This window comes from Stomoxys calcitrans, chromosome 2 (assembly GCF_963082655.1).
Source record: "Stomoxys calcitrans chromosome 2, idStoCalc2.1, whole genome shotgun sequence".
Taxonomy (NCBI): Eukaryota; Metazoa; Arthropoda; class Insecta; order Diptera; family Muscidae; genus Stomoxys; species Stomoxys calcitrans.
In genome coordinates, this window is record NC_081553.1 from 148,168,969 (window position 1) to 148,192,964 (window position 23,996).

Genomic DNA, 23,996 nt, shown 5'->3' on the forward strand with positions numbered 1-23,996 from the left:
CCAAACATTTGTAAGACACTTTTAATACATCCTTGATCGAAGACGGTTGAACTAATCCCTCAAATATACACAGCTTGAACTCATTTTTACTTGTTTTCTATGAAAATATGCACGTTTTATACTATATTTTAAAAATGTGTCGGTGGTGCTATCGTTAGTATAGATATTTAAGAAGAAAAATATCGAAACTTTTGAATTGATCGAATTCCCATAGTTTGACAGCTCTATGTCCAAATCGTAATCCACTTTAAATTCTAAAAAAAAAATACCAAATAATCATGGATCCACAATCTAAATTGAGCTTCAGGAATTCATCATGGGTCAATAACTCTGCGGAACACAAACAAAAAACAGGAAAAACGATACAGATTATAAAAGAAAAGGGAAAAATAGAAAACACGTGTATCGGCGTTTTGAAAGTTTACATGAGAAAATAATCTAACGAGAAGGGGGAAGTTCGCTGCTTCTGGCATTTTGTAATTATAGGCCCCATGCCACTATGGCCATACACCTAAGCCAGTAATCGGCATGTTGTGCGCTCTAAAAACTAAAAATTAACCTCGAGAAAACAATTTAAAGTTAGGAATTTCATGCTACCTTCAAAATCCTTAATTGTTTTCCATACCACTCCCCTAAGTTGGTTAATTTCTAGTATTGTGGCCCCGCCTACGTACCGGAGTGTTTTAAAGCCGGGCTATGACATAGGAAATGCTCCAACGCCTCATCATCTCTCCACATGCCTTAAACCCTTGCCGCACCGATTTTTTATAAGTAAGCTCGTAGTCCTGTGTGTCCCGTTGTGATACCAACAGCTTTATTGACCTCCTTCTTACATCCTTTCAGTAATAGCTTCGTCCTCTCACAATACGGGACACCCAATAGGATTTTCGCCGTCCTACCGACCTTTTCGTTATTCCACAGTGTTACATGCACGTTGGTCGCTCACGCCTTTAACTCGGACTGTGTCGACTCGAAATGCTTCGGGTTAACCAAGTTTATTGGCGGCAGTCCTCTGGCTTTTACCGACAATTCGGTAAATCGTCGTCCCTTTCATTCCCCTTATTCTGTTTTTGCCGGGGATCCAAATGATATGGATTGTGCCATCCTCAGAGAAGGCGTTAATCTCCTTCTTACATTACAAAATAGTTCATGACCTTTTCGTCCTGGTTGTTATTGCCCTTATGGCAATTTTACTCCTCGCGTTAGCCCCACACCACCTCACGCATTCGATGATCGCCCGGATCTCCGCCTGCAAGACCGAATTATGATCTTTACTTCTCCATTCTGATACCATGACCTAGCCAACGATACTGTTGTATTTAAATACGTGTAACTATGCTATCGTCGTCATACAGCTCGTGATTAATACGAATGTATTCAGTCCTTGGGTTCTCAATGTAGATCCCCAGGCCCACTCTGTCCTCCAGCTTTGATCCATCCGTGTAACATCATCTTCCAGATGGCAATACTAGGGTTCTGTCAGTCCAAGACTGTGCCGCTGGCAGCAGAGCCTCGCACTCGCCCTCAAGTGTCGTCCCAGGTATCCGATCGGAACCCTTTACGTTCATTCCAAGTTTCCTATCGTCGCCTCGATCATACCGCGATGGTATGGGCTGCTCCCATCGCCTTAAGTCTCATAGTCGCAGTAGCTGCCCCACATTTAATCTGTATGTCAATGGGTCTAGAATGGCTATTCAAGATTTTCGAGTACCCTAGTGGGCGTGGTGCTCATCGCTCCGCCTATGCCAAGACAACATGTTCTTTGAACCTTATGTTGCACTTTTTCTCCTGAACAGTCCACCAAACTACTGAGGCGTAAGTAAGTATTGGTCTAATCACGCTTCTTTTGAGCCATTGGACTATCCTCGGCTTCAGGCTCCATTTCAACCCTACGGCCCATTACATAGTGTCCAAGATATGTGAGCCTTCTCAGTACACTCCTGAATGATATCAAAATCTTTTGTTGAGAAAACGTGGTGCTTTAAGTTGGCCCAAAATTTTTTCGTGAACAGGCGTATTTCGGACTTCTCTGGGTTTTTCGGACGGTTCCTTAGCATATGGTTTATCCAGTCTCTAAGGACCCGATCAACCCGGTACAGGTCTAAGGATTAGATCAATGTGTCGGTCCGCACATTGTTAAAAGTCCCTCGATGTCAATGCAATCCGGCAATGTGTACGTCTTGGCATCGAAGGATTCATCCATTTTATGCACAACCTCGTGCAGGGCAGTCTTCACCGACCTTCCCTAGACATAGCCCTGCTATTTGTATTTGAGCAGTTCGCTGGCGGTCCTACTCTTGGTATACACAATACGTTCCATGGTTTTGAGTTGGAAGGACGTATGACTTATAAGTCCATAGGTCTTTGGTGCCGCTTAACTTGCCTTGCCGGACTTGGGTATAAATACCACCTGCCTCCACCTTGCCTCCTGCCAGGCTTTCGGAGTATATGTAAGTCCTATGCGAGTTGTGAAAATAGTCGCCCGATGATGCGCCAGATAGTCGGCCTCTTTGTTAGTAACGCCGGAAATATTCCATCAGGTCCAGGTGACTTAAATGGTTTGAAGCTCCTCAAGCCTTTCTTGATCATAAATTCCGTTATCTACCAACCTAATTGTTTCAAGATTCCAGTGTCTCCGTCAGTCCCGTCGTATCATGTGGAAAATGGGTTTTCATCAAACCCTCAACATGTCCTCGATTGTCTCTGCTCTTACTCCAATGTCGTCTACTAAAGTTTCAGTTGGGACATGGGTTTTTGAGAGAAACTTTTTTATCTTGGCGGCGTCATTAACCCTATCGACCTGTTCACACAAAATCTTTTGCCGCTCTGGCAATCTTATTGTATTCCTTGAGCCGTGTGTGATCCACATCCCAGTAAATTTCCGCTTTTTTTACGACGAGTTCTGTTGTAAAGTCTGGGGACCTCTTTCCTAAGGTTGCTAGTCTCCCCGGTCATCCAGAGGTGGGGCTGATTTCCTTTCTCGAAGAGGTCAACTATCTTCGAAAGACTCCACTAGTGCAGTCGTAATCCTGCTGACATTGTCGTCAATGTATTCTATGCTTGGACAATCTAAATTATCTTCCCCAAGTCTTCTTCTGAGAAGTCTTCCGAATTTTGACCAGTTGGTTTCCAACTTATTCCGGAATCATACCGGATTCGGCGCTGGCCGTGCTATTGTAAACCTAATGTAGCGATGGTTTGAGAAGGAATGCTCCATGGAGGCCCTCCAATCTTGATTAGATTTTCCGAATATATTATCGCATCTAAAACCTCCACCCTAATCCTATTAACAATGGTATTGGTGGTGCCAATATAAAGTTTTGTTAGGTCATTAGTGTTCAAGAATTCTGCCAGGGCTTGACTCTTCTTATTAATGTTAGAATCTCATTTTCTGTTTGGTTTGCTTTCCTCACCAACCGTTGCTTTCCTGCAACCGTCTCATCACTGTTGCATCCGACTTTGACAACTCTGGGGAAATAACGCAGGTCCTCGGCCGAGTGGCAGTGTTAGCATAGAATAATTGGTAGTTGATATGGTTCAGTCCAGAAACTTTGTTTCGAGTCGTCCATGCCTCCTGAATTAAGGCTCCGGTGGAGGTTTATTTGGACGACCTCAATCATTGGTCCTAAAGAACAACACCGTCGCTGCACTGCCTGATGTTCCAATGTAAGGTTCTTTGCTAGTATAGGCAAATAGGTCTTACAAATCTTGAGTAAACGGGCTTCTTGGAAGTAAGTCATGGTCTCATCGTCAGCTCCCAGTGCGTTAGGCGGCATTGAATTCTCTGTCACTGCACTGCCTGCTGTTTCAGCATTAGGATCTTTATCCATTCTAGTCTTCCTAATCTCGAGAAGGTCGTTGATGGTACCGTCGTCGGGTCTCTGTTCGTTAGGCTGTGATGGGTATCTCGCACTGCTGTCTAATGTTTTAGTATTACGATCTTGGCTTATCCTAGTCTTCCTAATATTGAAAGACTCGGTGATTGTCTCGTCGTCGGCCCCCTGTGCGTTAGATGTTATCGAGTGTCCCGCAACCGGACCGCCTGATGGCTCAGTATGAGGATATTTGCCTATCCTAGTCTTTCCAATCTTGAAATAGACGGTCATGGTCCCGTACTACGCCATGCCTTTAGTGTTAGCCAAACTTGTCACGGAGACTTGATCGTCCCATTTCTCCACGACCAAATCTTGGTTTCGCTTGTTTTAGACGGGTCGGGCTCTGTGAGTTTTGGATACTTCTAACGAGCTTTTTGACGGTATCAAAGCTCAACGTTAAGATGTGTCCTCTAAACTCGCGGACAGCTCTTTTTTTTCTTCAGCCTCTTGTCAGTGTTATGCTCTTCGGGAGATCTCTTTCCTCTTTCCAGGTTCCGTGTAACTGCTTGAAATGACAGTTCTATTCCTTTCCGCATCCTGCACTTTCGCCCGATTGAGCTGCCGGTACATACTGGTCTGTCTCCTTCGTAGTGCCCCAGATCTCTTTCTCGGTTTGCTTGTGAGATAAGCAAATTCATCGCTCACTTTTGCCGTCATTCCGCTGCCCTCATATCTCGATTCGGCTGCGATGACTGTTTTATTGACTCTGTCGCTCTCTGAATGGGAAACACAACCTTTACTTACAAGCTGAGGGTGAACTGTACTGGTTGTGCGCTTGAAGCATTACTATCGACTACAGGTGCCAAGACACCCGCATCTATAGGAGGGGAGGACAACATGCAACGGTCTGATGTCACCACCGCGGCTGTTGGGTCTTTGGAGTCCATTTTGAGCCTACTCCTGAAAAGCTTTAAAATTGTTCGTAATAGGTTTCCTATTCCGAAATACGGATTTTTTTCTTCGATGAGCGAAATGAAATCACGTCCGCTCCAAGTCTTGTGTAACTGTCATAAAGCTGGTGTATTGGAAAAAGGCAATAATTAAAAAAGGTAAATAAAAAGTAATTAAAAAAAAATTAATGAAAAAAAATACAAACAAATTTTTTTCGGATTTATTTTCTATTCCGAAATGAGGAAATGTGAAACAAGTAATTAAAAATTTCTACAACGCATTTGGGTTTTAAAAAAAATCGAAAACACCAATTTGGTCAGTTGGTCTTGTGAAAAGACCTTATATGAATTTTTAGAAAGTATATGGACGCAAGAAAAAACCTAAAATAATTTTTTTTTCCGCTACGCTTTGGGGGCCCTATAACTGGCCGATATCCGGCATATAAGACCTCTGTGTGAGACCCGACTTTATTTTTAAAACAGATGATCAAGCCTACATAGTCATGTTTGTTGCAGCTCTCTGCTGCACATACATAAGTCAATGTTTTCATTTTCACATGCTTACGATTTTGGGATTGTCATAGGGGTGTTTTTCGATTCCTCCTAATCTACTACAAATTCGTCAGTTGCACGATTGTGCAACTGTGTTGTAATTTTCTTTATTTCAATCATATACACAAGTTCAAAACATTTTTATCAAAAAAAATTACGAAGTGTTTAATAAAAAACAAATGGAATCATTCATTGCCGTTTATGTTTTTGACGGGTGAGAAGGAGATGTGCGTGAAGATAAATTCCGAATTTAACTAGCAGAGACACAAACCGCTTTGTTAACAGAGTGCGCGAGAGAATAACAGAAGTATTAACAGAGATCCACTGAGGGGTTATCAGAGCTCTGTAAATACTTAACAGAACCAAAAAACAAGAGAAATTAATTAAATTTCTTACTTTTTATAAATTTTTGCAAATATTTGTAAAAAGAAAAATAAAACCATACCAAAAATTGGAGTAAAATATCAATGCTTTGAATCAAAAACACCAAATGAAATATCTATTACCGTAGTACTGAGAAAACTGAAAAATTTATAAAAAAATATTCTGGGCAGGATTATGACCAATGGTCCTGGAGGACATCTAAGAATTCTACAAGGTACTACCATACATCGTTGGAAAGGTCACGTTGCTTTCTTCATCTCCTCCAGGAGCATTGACCATTATCCTGTCCAGATTTTTTTCGATAATTTTAAAATAGACAAGAATTTGCTCGATTTTCGAATAAGTACATGTTTTGGAAAGCACACATCGTGACCTTTCCAACGATGTATGGTAGTACCTTGTAGAATTCTTAGATGTCCTCCAGGACCATTGGTCATAATCCTGCCCAGAATATTTTTTTTTTATAAATTGTTCATTTTTCTCCGTACTACGGTAATAGATATTACATTTGGTGTTTTTGATTCAAAGCATTGATATTTTACTCCAATTTTTGATATGGTTTTATTTTTCTTTCTACAAATATTTGCAAAAATTGATAAAAAGTAAGAAATTTAAATGATTTCTCTTGTTTTTTGGTTCTATTAAGTATTTACAGAGCTCTGCTAACCCCTCAGTGGATCTCTGTTAATACTTCTGTTACTCTCTCTCGCACTCTGTTAACAAAGCGGTTTGTGTCTGTGCTAGTTAAATTCGGAATTTATCTTCACGCACATGAGGAGGAGACCAACATTCTATAACTACCTCAAGGCAACCCGGCACGGGATAACTAAATATTAGCACCACACAGGCTGGAACTTTGAGCTTCAAACTGCGTAGTGTTCATCCTTGTCACGAGAAGCTTAGCTGCGAGCCACCGGTCGCGTCCACAGGTTGCGGATAGTGGAGTGCTTTATACGGAGTAGCTTCAACTACAATCGCGGACAATCAGCGGTACCGAGTGAAGAGTCAATGAGAAGCCGGACGGCAGCGGCTCTTGCATAAATGGTGAGTGTCAATGATGCTCGATATGACAATGCGAGTTTTTGGCGCCTTTAAATGGTCGTCTTGTTCGTTCGGCGATCCCGGAACGAGCTTGATAAGGATCGGCACATTTGTTGTAGCCACATACAGGTATGCAGCTTGTGCGCTCTAAATACTAAAAAAGTAAACTCGAAAAAAAAATTAAATTAAGAATTTGGTGCTACTTACAAAATCCTTAATTGTTTTCCATGCTACGCTCCTAAGTTGGTTCAGGTCTGGTATTGGGTCCAACGTATCGGTGTCTTTTAGCCGCCAAAGCCGGGCAATGACATAGGAAATGTCATTGTCAAATTGTAAAGTGACTGGTATTACCATTTGCTTCACATTGTTGACAACTGTTACGATATACATGAACCCATTTTTGTATGGGAATGCTTACGTTTTTGTTCGGCATGTCATTCGATAAATTCTTCGTTTAAAATAAGATACACAAACCCAAATCAGTTTTTTTTTCGTTTGCAGGCCGAACGAACGCTTGCTTTCGATGTCAACACACAGTTTATTATTCTTATTCTATTTTTATCAAATGTGGCGACTTTCCCTACAAGCCTTCGCTATATACTGACTATCACATTATCTTCTACAAATCCAAATCGACCGTTGACCCTATGCAACAGAATCATTTTTGGTACACTTCTACAAACTTTCTTTTATGTTTAGGTCAAATAAACTAAGTATTTACTGAAACAACCTTTAATTATATCTTCTTCCTCCTATATACGCTGGTGCGTTTTTTTTAATTGTGGATTTCTGGATTGCCATTTTCTATTTTGATTAATCACTTTACGATTTTGGAGCAAACGTGATTCCGACAAGCTATTTACATGCATTTGCCATCAAGTTGCACACCAGTTTATATGAGTGTGATATGATATTATCCTAGAAATCAAAATCGAGAAAAATCGAAAAATTGCAAATACAACTGAATTCCATATACACATATGTACTTTAAATGGTGGCCGGTCAATGTCAAACGGACATAACGCCTACATTAAATTTTGGACATAGTGGCTTTCTTTTGCTCCGTCAAAACATAAATTTTAAGTAGAGATAACCTGTCGGAAACTCCGACGAATAAGACATACATTTCCGACGTTTAATACTACGCCAAAAACGTTGTAACCCTAGCCAAAAAATAATTTTTGACAGAATTGAAAAATAATTAGGAAATCGTGCAATTATTTTCAACTTTTGTGGATTTATGAATATGGCAAATCTGGTGCATAGGTTAGAACCTGCTTCTATAACAGAAAACGTCTAAGTTCCAATCCTGGCGAGAACATCAACAAAATTGTTTAACTTTAATTCCCACTCAGTAATAGGTACTGGCGACATTGGTGAATATCTTAATGTAGTCCGGAAGGCAAAGCGCTGGTTCTGGACCGAGCACACCACCCCAAAATTATTTTGTCTAAAGAAAAAACAAAAGTAAATTAAATTTATTCTAAACAAAAAATTCATATTTTTAATATTCTACAAAGACAATATTTCTCTGATGCCAGGGCCGTCTTAAAATTAAAAGTGTACTTAAATTCTTAGTAAAAACAAAATTTTAATTAAAGTTTTTCTAAATAAATTTTAATGGAATTTTTCTAAAGACAAATTTTCAGCATAACATTCTCTAATGACAAGACTTCATCACGGGCCGGGCCCCCTCGAATTTATTTTTTGAAGACAACATTTCTTTAACATTTTTCTAAAGACAACATTTTAATTAAACTTTTCGAAAGGCAAATTTTTTATAAAAAAAAAAAAAATCAATAAACTTTTTTTTTAAAGACTAAATTTAAAATAATTTTTTAAGGACTATATTCCAGCGAAAAACTCTCTAAAGACAACCTAACCTCGGATTATTTTTAAAGCCAAAATTTCGATAAAATTTCGCATTTTGCAATACTATATATTGCATAAACATTAGTAGTCTCTTTTATTACTAATGCTCATCTATTCCAAGCGACATGTTCCTAAAATTTTGTTCTATAGACAAATTTCAATAAATATTTTGAAAAACAAAATTTTAACCCATTACGCCTGATCCTCGATTCCGTTGTCCGATTTTGATGAAATTTTTGTGTATTCATAATTGAGGGAATTTATATTGGCGTAGATATTTTTGTTAAATATTTGAATTTTAAAAATTTTTGTAAGCCAGAATGTATATACAAAAAAAAAAAAAAAAAAAAAAAAAAAAAAAAAAAAGACAAGGAAAAGCGTGCTAAGTTCGGCCGGACCGCATCTTATATACCCTCCACCATGGATCGTATTTGTCAAGTTCTTTGAATGACTTTTTCAATATATATGAGCTATATGAAGATATTGACCGATATGAACCGTACTTGTCATGCCGTACCAGCCATATAAAGATGTCACCTACAAAATTTCAGGCAAATAATGGCGCCTTCAAGAGGCTCAGAAAGTCAAAATGGGGAGATCGGTTTATATGGCAGCTAAGTCAGGTTATGAACCGATTAAGACTATACATGGCACAGTTGGAAGCCATTCCAAAAAGACATTTGCAAAATTTCAGCTAAATTGGATAAGAATTGCGCCCAATATTCGAGGTGTTACAAACGGAATGACGAAATTGGTATACCCCCATCTTATGGTGGGAGGTATAATAATTTTCTTAATATTTTATGACCATTTGGCGAAGACAGGTGGATTTAATGGCATTGGCAAACATCGCACCTGCTGTCAAAAGAAGAAGGCTGTATATGATAAGGGAGTATTTAAGGAGCCAATATATCAGTCAATAGAAAGCAGCGTTGATTTTTGTAGAAATTTGTTAGTTTTGTTGGCTTTGGCCGTAGATATGGGAACAGTGAAATATTATTTAAAAAATTTTAATATCTACTTTTTGAATTTTTTCTTTTTACATTTCCTTTAATGTTATGTACGAAAAACATTAATGAAATTCGACGTTTCAAATTGCATGCTTACAAAAATTTCAAGTTCCCTAAAGGTGTATATATTAAGGTGTATTCGTGTGATATAACCCATGTTTTTCACGATTACTTTTTTGGAAAACTGCAAATATATCACTACAACATAATATTTTTATTAAAATTGTATCACAAATAATGGGAAATCAGAAATTTTTTTTTGCTTCAAAATCTATTATCTACAAAAAGTGTGGGATTATGCTTACCCGATTGGCTCAATTAATCTTAACACGGATATTTAATAAGTCAAAAGTTTAAGAACAAGTTTAATGGAAAATGTTAGGCGAATTTTAATGATTTACAAAATGTATGGTTGAATAAATGTATAAAATATACTGGTTTCAGAGTGTAGAGAATTGTATTGGCACGTCTTTACTGTTGTGCGTCGTCGCAAGCAATGGACTGTGGTGGTTGATTGACGCATATGCCGACCTATTTTTCCATCGGGTCATGGTTAATGGTTAATTCAACGCACGTTGTCGTATGTTCTGGTCATTCACTGCTATCAATCTTGATCACATCGTAAGTGTTGTTCGGTTGGATTATAGCAATTTTAAATGGTCCCAAATACTTTGGTTTAAGCTTACTAAATAGCAATAAGTTCTTGATCGAGTAGTTCTTTCAATTTCAAATGTTCTTTAGTTTTTATTTTTGTTCCAATTAGAATTTGAAGTGGTGTTGTATCTACGCTTCACTGGTATGATGAGTTTTTAGCTGTTGTAGAACGCTAACATGCTTATATCACTTTCCTGGATCGTCATACTCAATTTTGATAATACGGATATGATGATACGGTTGATTTTAATATGGGCAAGGTTTTCGTTTTCACTGTAGGTCCTAAATTCATCACTCGTAAGTGCTGATCCACGGTCGAAAATTTTCCTTGCAGGGTTACCAAAAATGGTACTTTAAGTCGTGAATTTGGAAGTAGCATCTATTGCAGAAGTTGTCTTCGTGTGATATAACCAACAAAATTTCGTAAAACTGTCTATCACGGCAAAAATGTGGCTTTAATTGTAGATATCCAAGAAAATCGATATGGTAGGTATATAATGGAGTGTCGTCTTTCGGTATTGGCCTAAGTTCACCTTGCTTACCACGTTTCCGGTTTGAAACTATACAAGGTATACAGTTCGATATCTGCTTCTGGATTCTCTCTTCCAAGTTTGGAATGAAATACTCATTAGAAATAAACTCTTTTGTCTTCTTAACAGAGAAGTGTACTCTCTCATGAGCATTTCTAATGATCTCGCTACGCATTCCCTTTGGTACAACAATCAATTCGCAATCATCAACAAGTTTGTACAAGATACCTCCTTCCAGGATCTAATTCTTAAAGTCGGGTTTATCTTTTGAATGTTATCGAATTATGATGAGATCTTCGTCCTCTGCTTGTAAACGGCTTATTTTGGACGTCAAATTTTGTTCGTTGATCATCGAGAAAAAAGCGTCTACATGTATCATCTGTGTGACTGTGTGAAGAAGACCGTCTTCGGGGGACTTTTGCAAAAGTACCGCTCCATATTCATCAATTAAAGCGTCAGTAAAAACTTCAATCTTATAATTCTGATTAAATATTTTCAAAACAGGTAGATTGCATAGAATGTGTTTAAGTCTGTTGAAGGCCATGATCTGTTCGTCGTCAAATCTGAATTGTGTATCCTTTTTCGTCAAATCAGTTTATGGTTTGCTATGAGTGCGAAGTCCGGTATAAATTTCCTGAATTATCCGCCCAATCTAAGAACTCTTTCTACATGCGTGGTATCCTGCGGATATTTTGCCATAGCTTTTATCTTTTCCGCTAATGATGAAATCTGTTGATTTTCAATATTTTGCCAAGAAATTGGATTCGTCTTTTCAAAATGTGACATTTTTTAACGTTAAGTTCTAGTCCATAGTCCTAGCAGGTGTTCAGAATTCTTCCAAATTAAATAACGCTTCGTCTTCGTGTCAAGTCTCCAAATATCGTAGTTACATGTCGTTGAAAAACGGCTGGTGAGTTGGTAAGTCCAAACGGCACTTCCAGAAATTGTGATTGTTTGCTGTGCGTGACAAAAGATGTACATTTTCGGCTATCACCGTTAACACTGACGTGGTAAAATCCATTGCGTAAGTCTATGGTTCTGAATATCATTGCGTCTTGAAGTCTATCAAGCTGGTAGAGGAAAATGATCTTTCTCGATGACCTTGTTGATTCTCCTATAAACCACACAAAGTCTGTATGTAGAGTCTCTCTACTTGACTCGTCAGTCAGAGTTATATACATTGACCTGATACTCTTCGTCGGTCAAACGTCCATCTCCGTAATACGACTTATAATATTATGAAGATGGACGTTTGACGTCTTCAGATATTGAATCGCTTACCTTCTTGATTTTCAGGCCGGTAGATGTTATACTTATCTCAACAAATCTGCAATCTGCATAATTCTTTTCCTAGAATTACCTCGACGTCAATTGAAGTGGAATATTAAATGATACGAGGTCCATCAAAATTGGTTCAGAATAAGATGTAGCCCCCTTTTGTGTTTATAGGGAGGGTGTAGAGTATTATAAAGTCGGCATCGCCCGACTTTTGCCTTTCCTTACTGGTTTTATTGGATATAGAGTCTTTAATACCTTCGATGACGTACTGTATCAAAGCACTGTCCTATATGGAACCACGCGATGCTAATTCTTTCATATGAGCAAAATATTCATGCACACTTTTATTTCTAAACATTTTTCTCTCAGCAAGTAGTCGATGCAATTGCGCAGTGTTCAAGGAAGATCCGAATTTACATAAAAGAGCTTTTTTCAATTTGAACCAAGTCGTGATACCTCTTTCACTGGACACAAATATTTTCGGTAAACCCGTCAGTGATTCCTTTGCGAATAAAATTTTCTGGAATTCATCCCAATGCATGACAATTGCCATTTCCTCAAACTCTTCGAGCCACGATTTGATTGACAATGTGCCAGATCCGTCAAACGACCGGAATTTATCTTCAATGTCTCTTTTTTTTTGCCTTTTTATACCCTCCACCATAAGATGGGGGTATACTAATTTCGTCATTCTGATTGTAACTACTCGAAATATTCTTGATCGTTGTGAAATTTTATGTCGATCTAGCCATGTCCGTCCGTCCGTCCGTCCGTCTGTCTGTCTGTCTGTCGAAAGCACGCTAACTTCCGAAGGAGTAAAGCTAGCCGCTTGAAATTTTGCACAAATACTTCTTATTAGTGTAGGTCGGTTGGTATTGTAAATGGGCCATATCGGTATGTTTTGATATAGCTGCCATATAAACCGATCTTGGGTCTTGACTTCTTGAGCCTCTAGAGTGCGCAATTCTTAACCGATTGGGATGAAATTTTGCACGACGTGTTTTGTTATGATATCCAACAACTGTGCCAAGTATGGTTCAAATCGGTCTATAACCTGATATAGCTGCCATATAAAACGATCTTGGGTCTTGACTTCTTGAGCCTCTAGAGTGCGCAATTCTTATCCGATTAGAATGAAATTTTGCACGACGTGTTTTGTTATTATATCGAACAAATTTGCCAAGCATGGTTCAAATCGATCCATAACCTGATATAGCTGCCATATAAACCGATCTTGGGTCTTGACTTCTTGAGCCTCTAGAGTGCGCAATTCTTATCTTATAACCTGATATAGCTGTCATATAAATTGATCTTGGGTCTTGACTTCTTGAGCCTCTAGCGTGCGCAATTCTTATCCAATTTGAATGAATTTTGGCACGTAGTATTTGGTTATGATATCCAACAACTGTGCCAAATATGGTTCAAATCGGTTCATAGCCTGATATAGCTGTCATATAAACAGGTCTGGGGACTTGACCTCTTGAGCTTCTAGAGGGCGCAATTTCTATCCGATTTGGCTGAAATTTCGCAAGACGTTTTTTATTGTTACTTTCAACAACTATGCCCAAAAAGTACAAATCGGCTTATAACCTGATATAGCTGCCATATAAACCGATCTGGTATCTTGACTTCTTGAGCCTCTAGAGGTCGCAATTATTATCCGATTTGCCTGAAATTTTGTACGACGGATTCTCTCATGACCATTAACATGCCTGTTTATTATGGTCTGAATCGGTCCATAGCCCGATACAGCTCCCATATAAATCGATCTCTCTATTTTACTTCTTGAGCCCACAAAGGGCGCAATTCTTATTCGAATTGGCTGACATTTTACACAGGTCTCCAACATATAATTTAATTGTGGTCCAAACCGGACCATAGCTTGATATCGCTCTAATAGCAGAGCAAATCTTTTCTTATATCCTTTTTTTTTTTGCCTAAGAAGAGATGCCGGGAAAAGAACTCGACAAATGCGATCCATGGTGGAGGGTATATAAGATTCGGCCCGGCCGAACTTAGCACGCTTTTACTTGTTTTTTGTAACGTCTTTTCGATTTGGCATCTCTCATCGTTGGTTAGTGCTTGCTACTTCCTTGGAATAAGAGCGCAATTCTTATTCCAATTGGCTGACATTTTACACAGGTCTCCAGGTCTCGCTCTAATAGCAGAGCAAATCTTTTCGTATATGCTTTTTTTTGCCTAAGAAGAGATGCCGGGAAAAGAACTCGACAAATGCGATCCCTGGTGGAGGGTCTATAAGATTCGACCCGGCCGAACTTAGCACGCTTTTACTTGTTTTTTAATAAAAATCCTTGAACATATCTGACACGTTTTCGGGTCTCTCTATCTCTTTCGCTTTCAAATACCAATTTATGAAGCAATGTAACAGTCGCCCGCTTCCCTGACGACCAGGATTCACTAATAGAAGGTTAGGTCACATGCAAAACACAAAGTGGATAGGCCCCATAAACATCATTAAGAATGTCAAATCTGACGATTGAAAATGTCATCATATAGGAGAAAACGTAAACAAAGAATGAATGTAAAAAGAGAACAAGTTGACATCCTCAATGCCAAGTACTGCCAAATATTAAAAAAAAAGTATATCGGCTGATCGCTTGGCTTAACCTTATTCAGTGAATCCTGTCTGACGACAATATTACGATCCAATGCAAAATCTACAAGCACGGGCGTTTTTTCGTTTTATTTATACGCGTAAACTCGTGTTTTGCTAACAATCTCTCTTAGCAATCTTTCTCTCACAGGCATTCACACAAACCAACAACGCGGCTTCGTTTTGTTTGCGGAGTTTATACAAATGAATTTCACAATGTTCGCATAAATTTCTTCACTTTCTCTATTTCGGTTGAGCGCCCTAAATTTGTGAGATTATCCTTACCCGATTGGCTCAATTAATTAAAACACGGATATTTAATAAGACAAAGGTTTAAGAATAAGTTTAATGGAAAATGTTAGGGGTATTTAAATAATTTACAAAATGTATTGTTGAATGAATGAATAAAATATATTGATTTGAGAATGTAGAGAATTGTGTTAGCAGGTCTTTACAGTTTCGCGTCTTCGCAAGCACTGTACTGTGGTGGTTGATTGACGCATGTGTAGACCTATATTTCTCTCTTCCTAAAAAAGTAATAGTGAAAAATATTAAATTTGACTGTGAAACGCGAACATAATACCCACCTCTTAGCGTTTCTGTTACTACTGGTACTGGTACTATATTCGGGTTTCGCGGTGAAACTCCATATATAAAAAAAGAGAAAAATATTAATGAAAAGTGTTCGCTTCGCTATAACTTGTTTTTTCATCTAGGGAAAATTTACATTTCACTACGCTCAAAAAGACCCAAACCACAGTCGCTGCACAGAAAGTCATTTTCTTACGTAAAATAAACACGATCGCCAAACTTCTAATTGTAACTAAGTGTTTGTTAGTGTTAGTGTGATCTTGCTTACATGTACATGCTTGGGGTGGAAAAAATAAGTATTTGTGTGGCTGCATAAATAAGAAAGTATTTGTATATAAATATAAATAAATATATTTCTGAAATTAAAAAATAACTGTTTCTGCCAACACAAGCTATTCCAATAAATCTGTACGAAGTAATAATGATTGTAAAAGAACGTGTTGTACTTTTGGAGATCCACTTACAACAAGTAGAAGATGCTGGCAAAGGCTTTTGGAAAGTTGTGCTTATTTAGCTTATACCAGTGAAAGGGGTGGGTTTTAGTTGAAATTACAAAACATGAATTTCAGTAAGATCCACACACTCACATTTGAGTGTACACATGCATGTAAGCAGCTGATACATTGGTTGTTACCATATTATTATCCTCCACCATAAGATGGGGGTATACTAATTTCGTCATTCTGATTGTAACTACTCGAAATATTCTTCTGAGACCCCATAAAGTATATATATTCTTGATCGTCGTGAAATTTTATGTCGATCTAGCCATGTCCGTCCGTCCGACCGTCCTTCCGTCTGTCTGTCGAAAGCACGCTAACTTCCGAAGGAGTAAAGCTAGACGCTTGAAACTTTGCACAAATACTTCTTATTAGTGTAGGTCGGTTGGTATTGTAAATGGGCCATATCGGTCCATGTTTTGATATAGCTGCCATATAAACCGATCTTGGGTCTTGATTCTTGAGCCTCTACAGTGCGCAATTCTTATCCGATTGGGATGAAATTTTGCACGACGTGTTTTGTTATGACATCCAACAACTGTGATAAGTATGGTTCAAATCGATCCATAACCTGATATAGCTGCCATATAAAACGATCTTGGGTCTTGACTTCTTGAGCCTCTAGAGTGCGCAATTCTTATCCGATTGGGATGAAATTTTGCACGACGTATTTTGTTATGATATCCAACAACTGTGCCAAGTATGGTTCAAATCGGTCCATAACCTGATATAGCTGCCATATAAACCGATCTTGGGTCTTGACTTCTTGAGCCTCTAGAGTGTGCAATTCTTATCCGATTGAAATGAAATTTTGCACAACGTGTTTCGTTATTATATCCAACAACTGTGTCAAGTATGGTTCAAATCGGTCCATAACCTGATATAGCTGCCATATAAACCGATCTGGGGTCTTGACTTCTTGAGTCTCTAGAGTGCGCAATTCTTATCCGATTTGACTGAATTTTGCACGACGTGTTTTGTTACGATATCCAACAACTGTGCCAAGTATGGTACAAGTCGGCTCATAACCTGATATAGCTGTCATATAAACCGATCTTGGGTCTTGACTTCTTGAGCCTCTAGAGGGCGCAATTCTTATCCAATTTGGCTGAAATTTTGTACGACGGTTTCTTTCATGACCATCAACATACGTGTTTATTATGGTCTGAATCGGTTCATAGCCCGATACAGCTCCCGTATAAATCGATCTCTCTATTTTACTTTTTGAGCTCCCAAAGAGCTCAATTCTTATTCGAATTGGCTGACATTTTACACAGGTCTCCAACATATAATTTAATTGTGGTCCAAACCGGACCATATCTTGATATCGCTCTAATAGCAGAGCAAATCTTTTCTTATATCCTTTTTTATTGCCTAAGAAGAGATGCCGGGAAAAGAACTCGACAAATGCGATCCATGGTGGAGGGTATATAAGATTCGTCCCGGCCGAACTTAGCACACTTTTACTTGTTTTTATATGTAAATGACAACATTTTGGTAAAAGAAACCCAAAAAAAATCAAATGTGGTAAACTTGTCAAACCAATGAAAGACAATTTTCGGAAAATTTACCCCCCCCCCCAAAAAAAAAAAATAAAAGCGTATACCAACCTTAACAGAAAAATTTTGGGAATTTTGAAAAAAATGAGGGGTGGGCCCCTTGGCTACGCTCCTGGGTACAAGTATGTCAATGGGAATATACCTATATATTCTGTTGGTCTGTCTTCATTATCTTATTGGAGATAATATGAAAAGCAAAAATAAATTAAGTTGATTGTCCGGGATTATCGGCGCGTTAGAGTTAAGCTTGATTATGCGCAAAGGGCTCAATGGTCTTTTCACTGTGCCATCATGCGTAACACCGAACGAACGCGGGATTTCCTATAAACGCTTTTTCTAACAACTCGTGCTGACTATGGCGCTTATCCACCATTTAGCGTCTGAGTTTTTGGCATTTGTATGTTTTATTTTTTAGTTATTTCTTTGTATTGTTCTATTGACTCCCACTCTTTGCCCTCCCCGCATACGTTTGTAAAACAACGAACGTAGCAACAGAAAAAAGATACAAACAGTCGACTGCGTACATATGTACTTGGTATTTGGTCAATTCTCTTGTTTTACGGTACCGGCTCTCTTCTCTTCTCTTTATGACTGCCATTATTTTGTTTTCTTTGTAGGAATTAATGAAATATAGAGATTTTCAAAGCAAATGTTGCTACTACGAAACTGCTTCCAATATGCTGCTGGCTGATGAAATTTGTTACCAAAACAAAGCTTTACCTTTTTCATTGGGATTCAGCGTGACGTAGAGGTTAGCACGTCCGCCTGTGGCAATAAATACCTATGTATATGCTAAAATTCTTATATTGAGTAGAAGTAATTTTAGGATTTGTGTATTTTAGTCAAAAAGTGTAGGTAAAACATACACTCCATTAACGAGACTTTCATCTGTTTGATTTTATTATAATTTCAATTTCATGTTTTGTAGCTCTCGTAGCGAAATTATTTCCAGCCGATAAATGCATAATGTAATTTAGTTGCAATATTTAACAAAAAGTGAATGCGGAATATTGCCGAAAATACACAATTATAAATATCTTATCAACTGGGGTTAAAATTAAAACATCATGACACCAAATATGTATATATATGACATTTTTGAGAATTATAAGTGGTTATAATTCTATCCTTAGATACCTACAAAGTTAATTTAAAATTAACCGGTCGATTATCGGTCGAGCAACAAGACTGCAGTTGAGCTGTTGTCCCACAATGCAACCAAAATCAAAATGTTATTACTTATAATAACATTTATTGGCGATGTGGCAGGGATAAAAAAAAATATATAAAAACAAAAATGTTAAATTTCCTTAACATATCAACATTTATTTACAATTTTCTTCGGTAGTTTCCATACGAAATGTAATTTTGCCAACTGACAAGCAATTTAACAAATGTTTTCATTCATAATCGATCCATACATAAATATTAATCTCATAACTCGGATAAAATTTACTACAGCTAATATTTTAAATCATTGTTAAATGCTGAGACATACAACACCGAAAGTAAGGGTAAATTTCCTTTTAACTTTACCACTTTTTTTTGACAAAGGAAAAAGTAGTACAAAAAGTAAGCGAATTTGGAATTTTCTCGTGCTTTGTGCATTCGATCGTTTTGTTGAGGTAGTTGATACTCATATACCTTACTAAAGCATATCAAAATGACAATTGTGAAAGTTTAGTTAATTTTTTACCGCTGTTTTGCTTGAAGGTTTTTAGTTCGTCTTCAATTGTTTGTTTATTCCCAAAAATGGATCACAGAATCTGCACAAAATGTTGTGAGATAAACAACATTAATTGTGCAGATGTATTCCGAATGTTGTAATCATCGCCATATGTCAGTATAAAATTTTGAGATTTTCAGTTTTTAAAAATCGATAATTTAAGACTGTTTCCAACTTTTGTTCCAGTTTTGTGTCGATATGGCACGTTATGAATTTACACAGAAAAAAAAACGATAATCTTGGGACTAAAAAATTTGTATATTCAATCAAAAATTTTGATGAATTCGGACTTTGTATTATTAACAAACGATTTTTAATTTGTATTTATGACAAGCTGAATAACCCAATTAAAGCGATTATCAACACAATAAGCCAAATTATTGAAAAATCGTCTATTCATTCAAAAAACGTTATCTCACGTAATTGAAGTAAATAATAGATATTATTCCATAAATAAATAGAATTTTACTTCAGTGAGTCCATTAATTGGTAATGCACAATTATATGTTTTACATTAAAATGTTTTGTCTTTTTATTAAAAACACAACCACATTAATTGTAAGGCTTCAAGGACTATACATTGGTAGGTCGTACTTTTATCAAATATACCGAGAAAACGCGTCTACCATGTAAGCACAACACTAACCAAGTTTGACACCTTTCACACCAGCTGTTCTTTTCCACCGCATGTGTTTATTGTATGCATGGTCTCCATGGTATACGCACGTTATTTGTTCATCTTTTGGAAGTTGTATTGATGACTTCGAATGAAGAAAAAGAGAAACAACCCAAAAATTATGAAATAAAAAATCTTCGCCCTAACTTTTTATTTCTTTGGATTAAATTGCGGACAAAACATGAAATATATAAAAAAATGCCGTTTTCATTATAAGCCTCTCTTCATTATCGGCGACACTGTCTGTTATAAACAAATTATTTATATATGTACATAATTTAAATGAAACGTAATAAATACCACTCTTTGAATTTTGACGAAAATACCTCGAAATCTAATTACACATGTGCTGTCTTCCGTCCTCACCACCCAAGTCCATATAATCTCTATATGGTTAAGAATTTATTATAATGGCATTCTACAATCTCTTCCAATTTCTATTTGTTCACATCTTGATTTTTCGTAATTCAAAAGATCTGTAACATTTTTTGCAATAAATTAATTTTATCTAAAAATTATAATTATATTATTTACTTAATGGAGAGACAAAAAAGAAACCCTTTTATTTTTCTTGATATTTTTGTTTGTCTAGCTACTCCAGATTGGGTCTGTATGTGATAGAAGTTTTTTTTTTCTCCACCAGAAGTTTTTTACTCTCCTGCAAATTGTTACTGGATAAGTATGCGAACACACCTAACAAAAAAAAAACAGTTGTATTTATAAAAAATCTTCGCCCTAACAGCAAAAAAAGACTTTTTATTTCTTTGCATTAAATTGCCGACAAAACATGAAATATATTGCTCAAAATATATAATTTTTTTTAATGGTCCCAGCCTTCTAAAAAAGGAAAAAATTGTTTCCATTATGAGCCCCTCTTCGTTGTCGGTGACACTGTCTATAAAGAGTGTTATAAACGAAATAATTTATATATTTACATATTTAAAATGTATCGTAATGATTGCCAATATTTGAATTTTGACAAAAAAAAAGAAATCTCCATATAATCTCTGTATGGTTAAGAATATATTATTAATTTTTATAGATACCACGATGACATTCTACATGGTCTTCCAATTTTTTGCGTTTGGGATTTATCTATTCTATTTGTTCACATCCTGATTTTTTTCTGACTTACTTACAACCGAAGGATGGTAGTATATTATTTTGTCATTCCATTTGCTACACATCGTAATATCCATTTCTGACCCTATAAAGTTTATATTCTTGAACGTCGTAAAAATCTAAGACAATGTAGCCATGTCCGTGCGTTCGCCTGTCTGTTAAATTCACGCTATAGTCATTAAAAATAGAGATATTGAGCTGAAATTTAAGTTTGAAGATGGGCTATAGAGGTATATATATTTATATAGCCCCCATATACACCAATCCGCCGATTTAGGGTCTTAGGTCTATGAAAGCCACATTTATTATCCGATATTACTAAAATTTGCGACAGTGCGTTGTGTAAGGCCACTCGACGTCCTTCTTCAATTTGGCCCAGATCGGCTAGGAGGGGCGGGGTGGCTTGATGGCCCACCCCTCATATTTCCAAATTGGAAAATTTGCAAAATTCTTCTGTTACTGTGAAATTGGTCATATAGTCAGAAATGGATTTTGTACTGATTGCCCACACATTGTTTATACGCCGATCCTAATCTTTCAAAGCCTCCAAAGAGTGGTTGTCTTTGCGAATATCTTAGTTTTATAGTAAAAGTTTCGCCGAATCAGATTCAGTATTTTGACGAAATGTTTTCATTTCATGATTTTTGAATGACTTCTCTTCATAAAATTGTACGCAAACAAATTGAAAACATTCAACTTTAAATGTGAAATATTTCAAAAAATAAAATTCAATCAATTTTTACGAAGAACCGTCTACATCCTGCTTAAATAACTTCTTCTTCGAACTTCATTAAAATTGATCAAAAACCCGTTTTTGATGAGAAAGATGTCAATTAAAAATTGTATCTAACTATTGTCGTATATGCTTATAATTTCCAGCATGTCTTTATAAGTCCAAAAGTTTTCCTAATTTATTGAAGATAAAATAAGAAATGATTGTAGAACTAATAATCAAAAAGACGAAGAGATTTCTACGTTAGTGCAGTTGCTAACTTTTTTCTTTCTTTGCCCACTAATTGATGTCCAATGACTTTGCGGCAAACGTAAGTGTAAGTAAAACTTGCTCTCACTTGCTCCGATTTCATTCCTTAGGCATTCCCATTCCCATTTATGATAAAATTTTAATAAAAATGTTATGTTATCAGTTATACTTTGTAGTTTTTCAAAAAAGTAATCGTGAAAAACATGGGTATTTCACTGTGAAACACGAACTAAATACCCACCTTTTTGTAAACAAGCAATTTGACTCGTCGAACTTCATTGAAAAATCATTTCACTGTAAAAAAATTTTCTTGGAAGAAAATCAAAAATTTAAAAAGTAAACTTTAAAATGTTTTAAATAATATTTCACTGTGCTCAAATCTACGGCCAAAGCCAACAGAACTAACAAATTTTTACTACAATTTTCGTCCCTTAATCACTAAAAGCTCCGTATCAATTGTCTTAAATGCAGTATTGTGAATTATAGAATTACCGAAAAACAAACGAAATGGTTTTATTTGAAATAATAATTTTTAAAATGTAATTTAATCTGTGTGATCATTAAGGGATTTTAAAATTGCGTTTCCGAGTTCATTCTATTGTTGATATAATTCAAATATTTTATAATCAAATACTACTAATTATTCTTTGGAAAAGCAAAATATTTCAATTAAAGACATTTTTTACATAATAGTTTTTTTTTTTTGCAGATACAATATCAATTAAAATAATAAAACAACAATTTAGAGAGACAATTTAGAGTCCATTACTGAACTATCTGTGTAATAAGTCGTATAGTCTCCGTATTTGATATTTACAATTTTCCTGAACCGAGCCCTGATTTCTATGGACAGCATTTCCCTTTTCCTACAAAAAGCCAAGTCAAAATTCACTAGTATCTCTGCACATGACCAAGGAGCTATATCAGTTGTCCTCGTTGTCGTATTTCAGTAGAAGTTGTATGAGTTCCTCATGTGCCTTGAAGTATAAGTGTCGGTATTTCAGTAATTTGGGACCGAGTCGACTGATTCTATTCTCATCTCTAATCAACTGAGAAAGAGAATGATCTGGCAGGGATAATAATTTGAGAGTGTTTCAGTCTTCTGAGGAGTAAGGGGGGATAGCAGGCTAATACCTGAAGACAGCCCGCAGCACTTGTCCTAAAGGCACCAATGGATAGTCTGTTTCCAGTATTCAATATCGAGTCAAGTTCCCTTAAGTATGATTCCAGTGCGGATGAATATACTATGGATGCGTAATCTATTGTTGGCAAAATTACGCACGTTTGTATTCTTAGAAGTGTGATCTGGTCCGACCCATATCTCGAGCACCTGAGCATCATAATATGTTTAGTTTCTAGTTTGCCTTGGTCTATATCCTCTGGATGTGAATTTAAAAAGTTAGTCTCCTATCGAGCGTAGCTCCTATAAACTTGTGACTATCCACAAAAGCAATAACCTTTCCATATATATTCAAAGTCAAATCGGTGGGAAGACTACTTTTTCTATGCTTAAAAAAATTTAGAGCCACCGTTTTCTCCTGCTGAAACTGAAATCCGGTGATATCACACCATGACTCAAGTTTCGTAATCGTGTTCTGGATTTTCCCAAATATCGTGGAGACTTTCTTGCCAGAGCAGTAGATCATCCGCGTATAGAAGAGCCTTGACATGTCCAATTGTGGGTCGGAAAACAAAGTCAATGGCAAGGAGGAAAAGGGTCACACTTTACACCGACCCCTGGGGTCTCTAAGAAGAAAAAGTCTAAGCAAGTATTGCCAATCATGGAACAAAAAGAACTGTCCCTCAAAAAAGGGAAATGAAAACTGCCATATTGCCACTAATTCCGACCTCGTTCATCTTGCTAATAACCAGCTTTCTCCACATGGAGTCATAAGTCCTTTGAATGTCGAAAAAGACTGCAATCGCATCCCTTTTTAAGGGATGTAAAGTGCGGATCTAATATTCAAATTGGTGGCCACCATATAACCCCACATGGACAAAAAAGTTAAATAATATGGAACGCAAATTAAAGGCTTTGGGGAGTAAAGTTCGAATGTAATATAAAAACTAGGCGACACCACAAAAAACTCACCAAAACGGAATTAGAAGTCAATTGGGTAATATGAGATTTAAATTAAAT

The 23,996-nt window shown here is 36.8% G+C and overlaps 1 protein-coding gene across 4 annotated transcripts in view; it reads left to right on the forward strand.

The window, feature by feature from the left end:
• LOC106092974 (serine/threonine-protein kinase OSR1) overlaps positions 1-23,996 on the forward strand; it is a 172,923-nt gene that overhangs the window by 89,119 nt on the left and 59,808 nt on the right. Inside the window, exon 3 of one of the 4 annotated variants that reach the window (XR_009396931.1) lies at positions 17,968-18,101. The exons of the other annotated variants lie outside the window; for them this stretch is intronic. The gene's annotated coding sequence lies outside the window, so the exon portion shown is untranslated. The remainder of the gene's footprint in view (positions 1-17,967; positions 18,102-23,996) is intronic. 4 annotated transcript variants of the gene reach the window in all.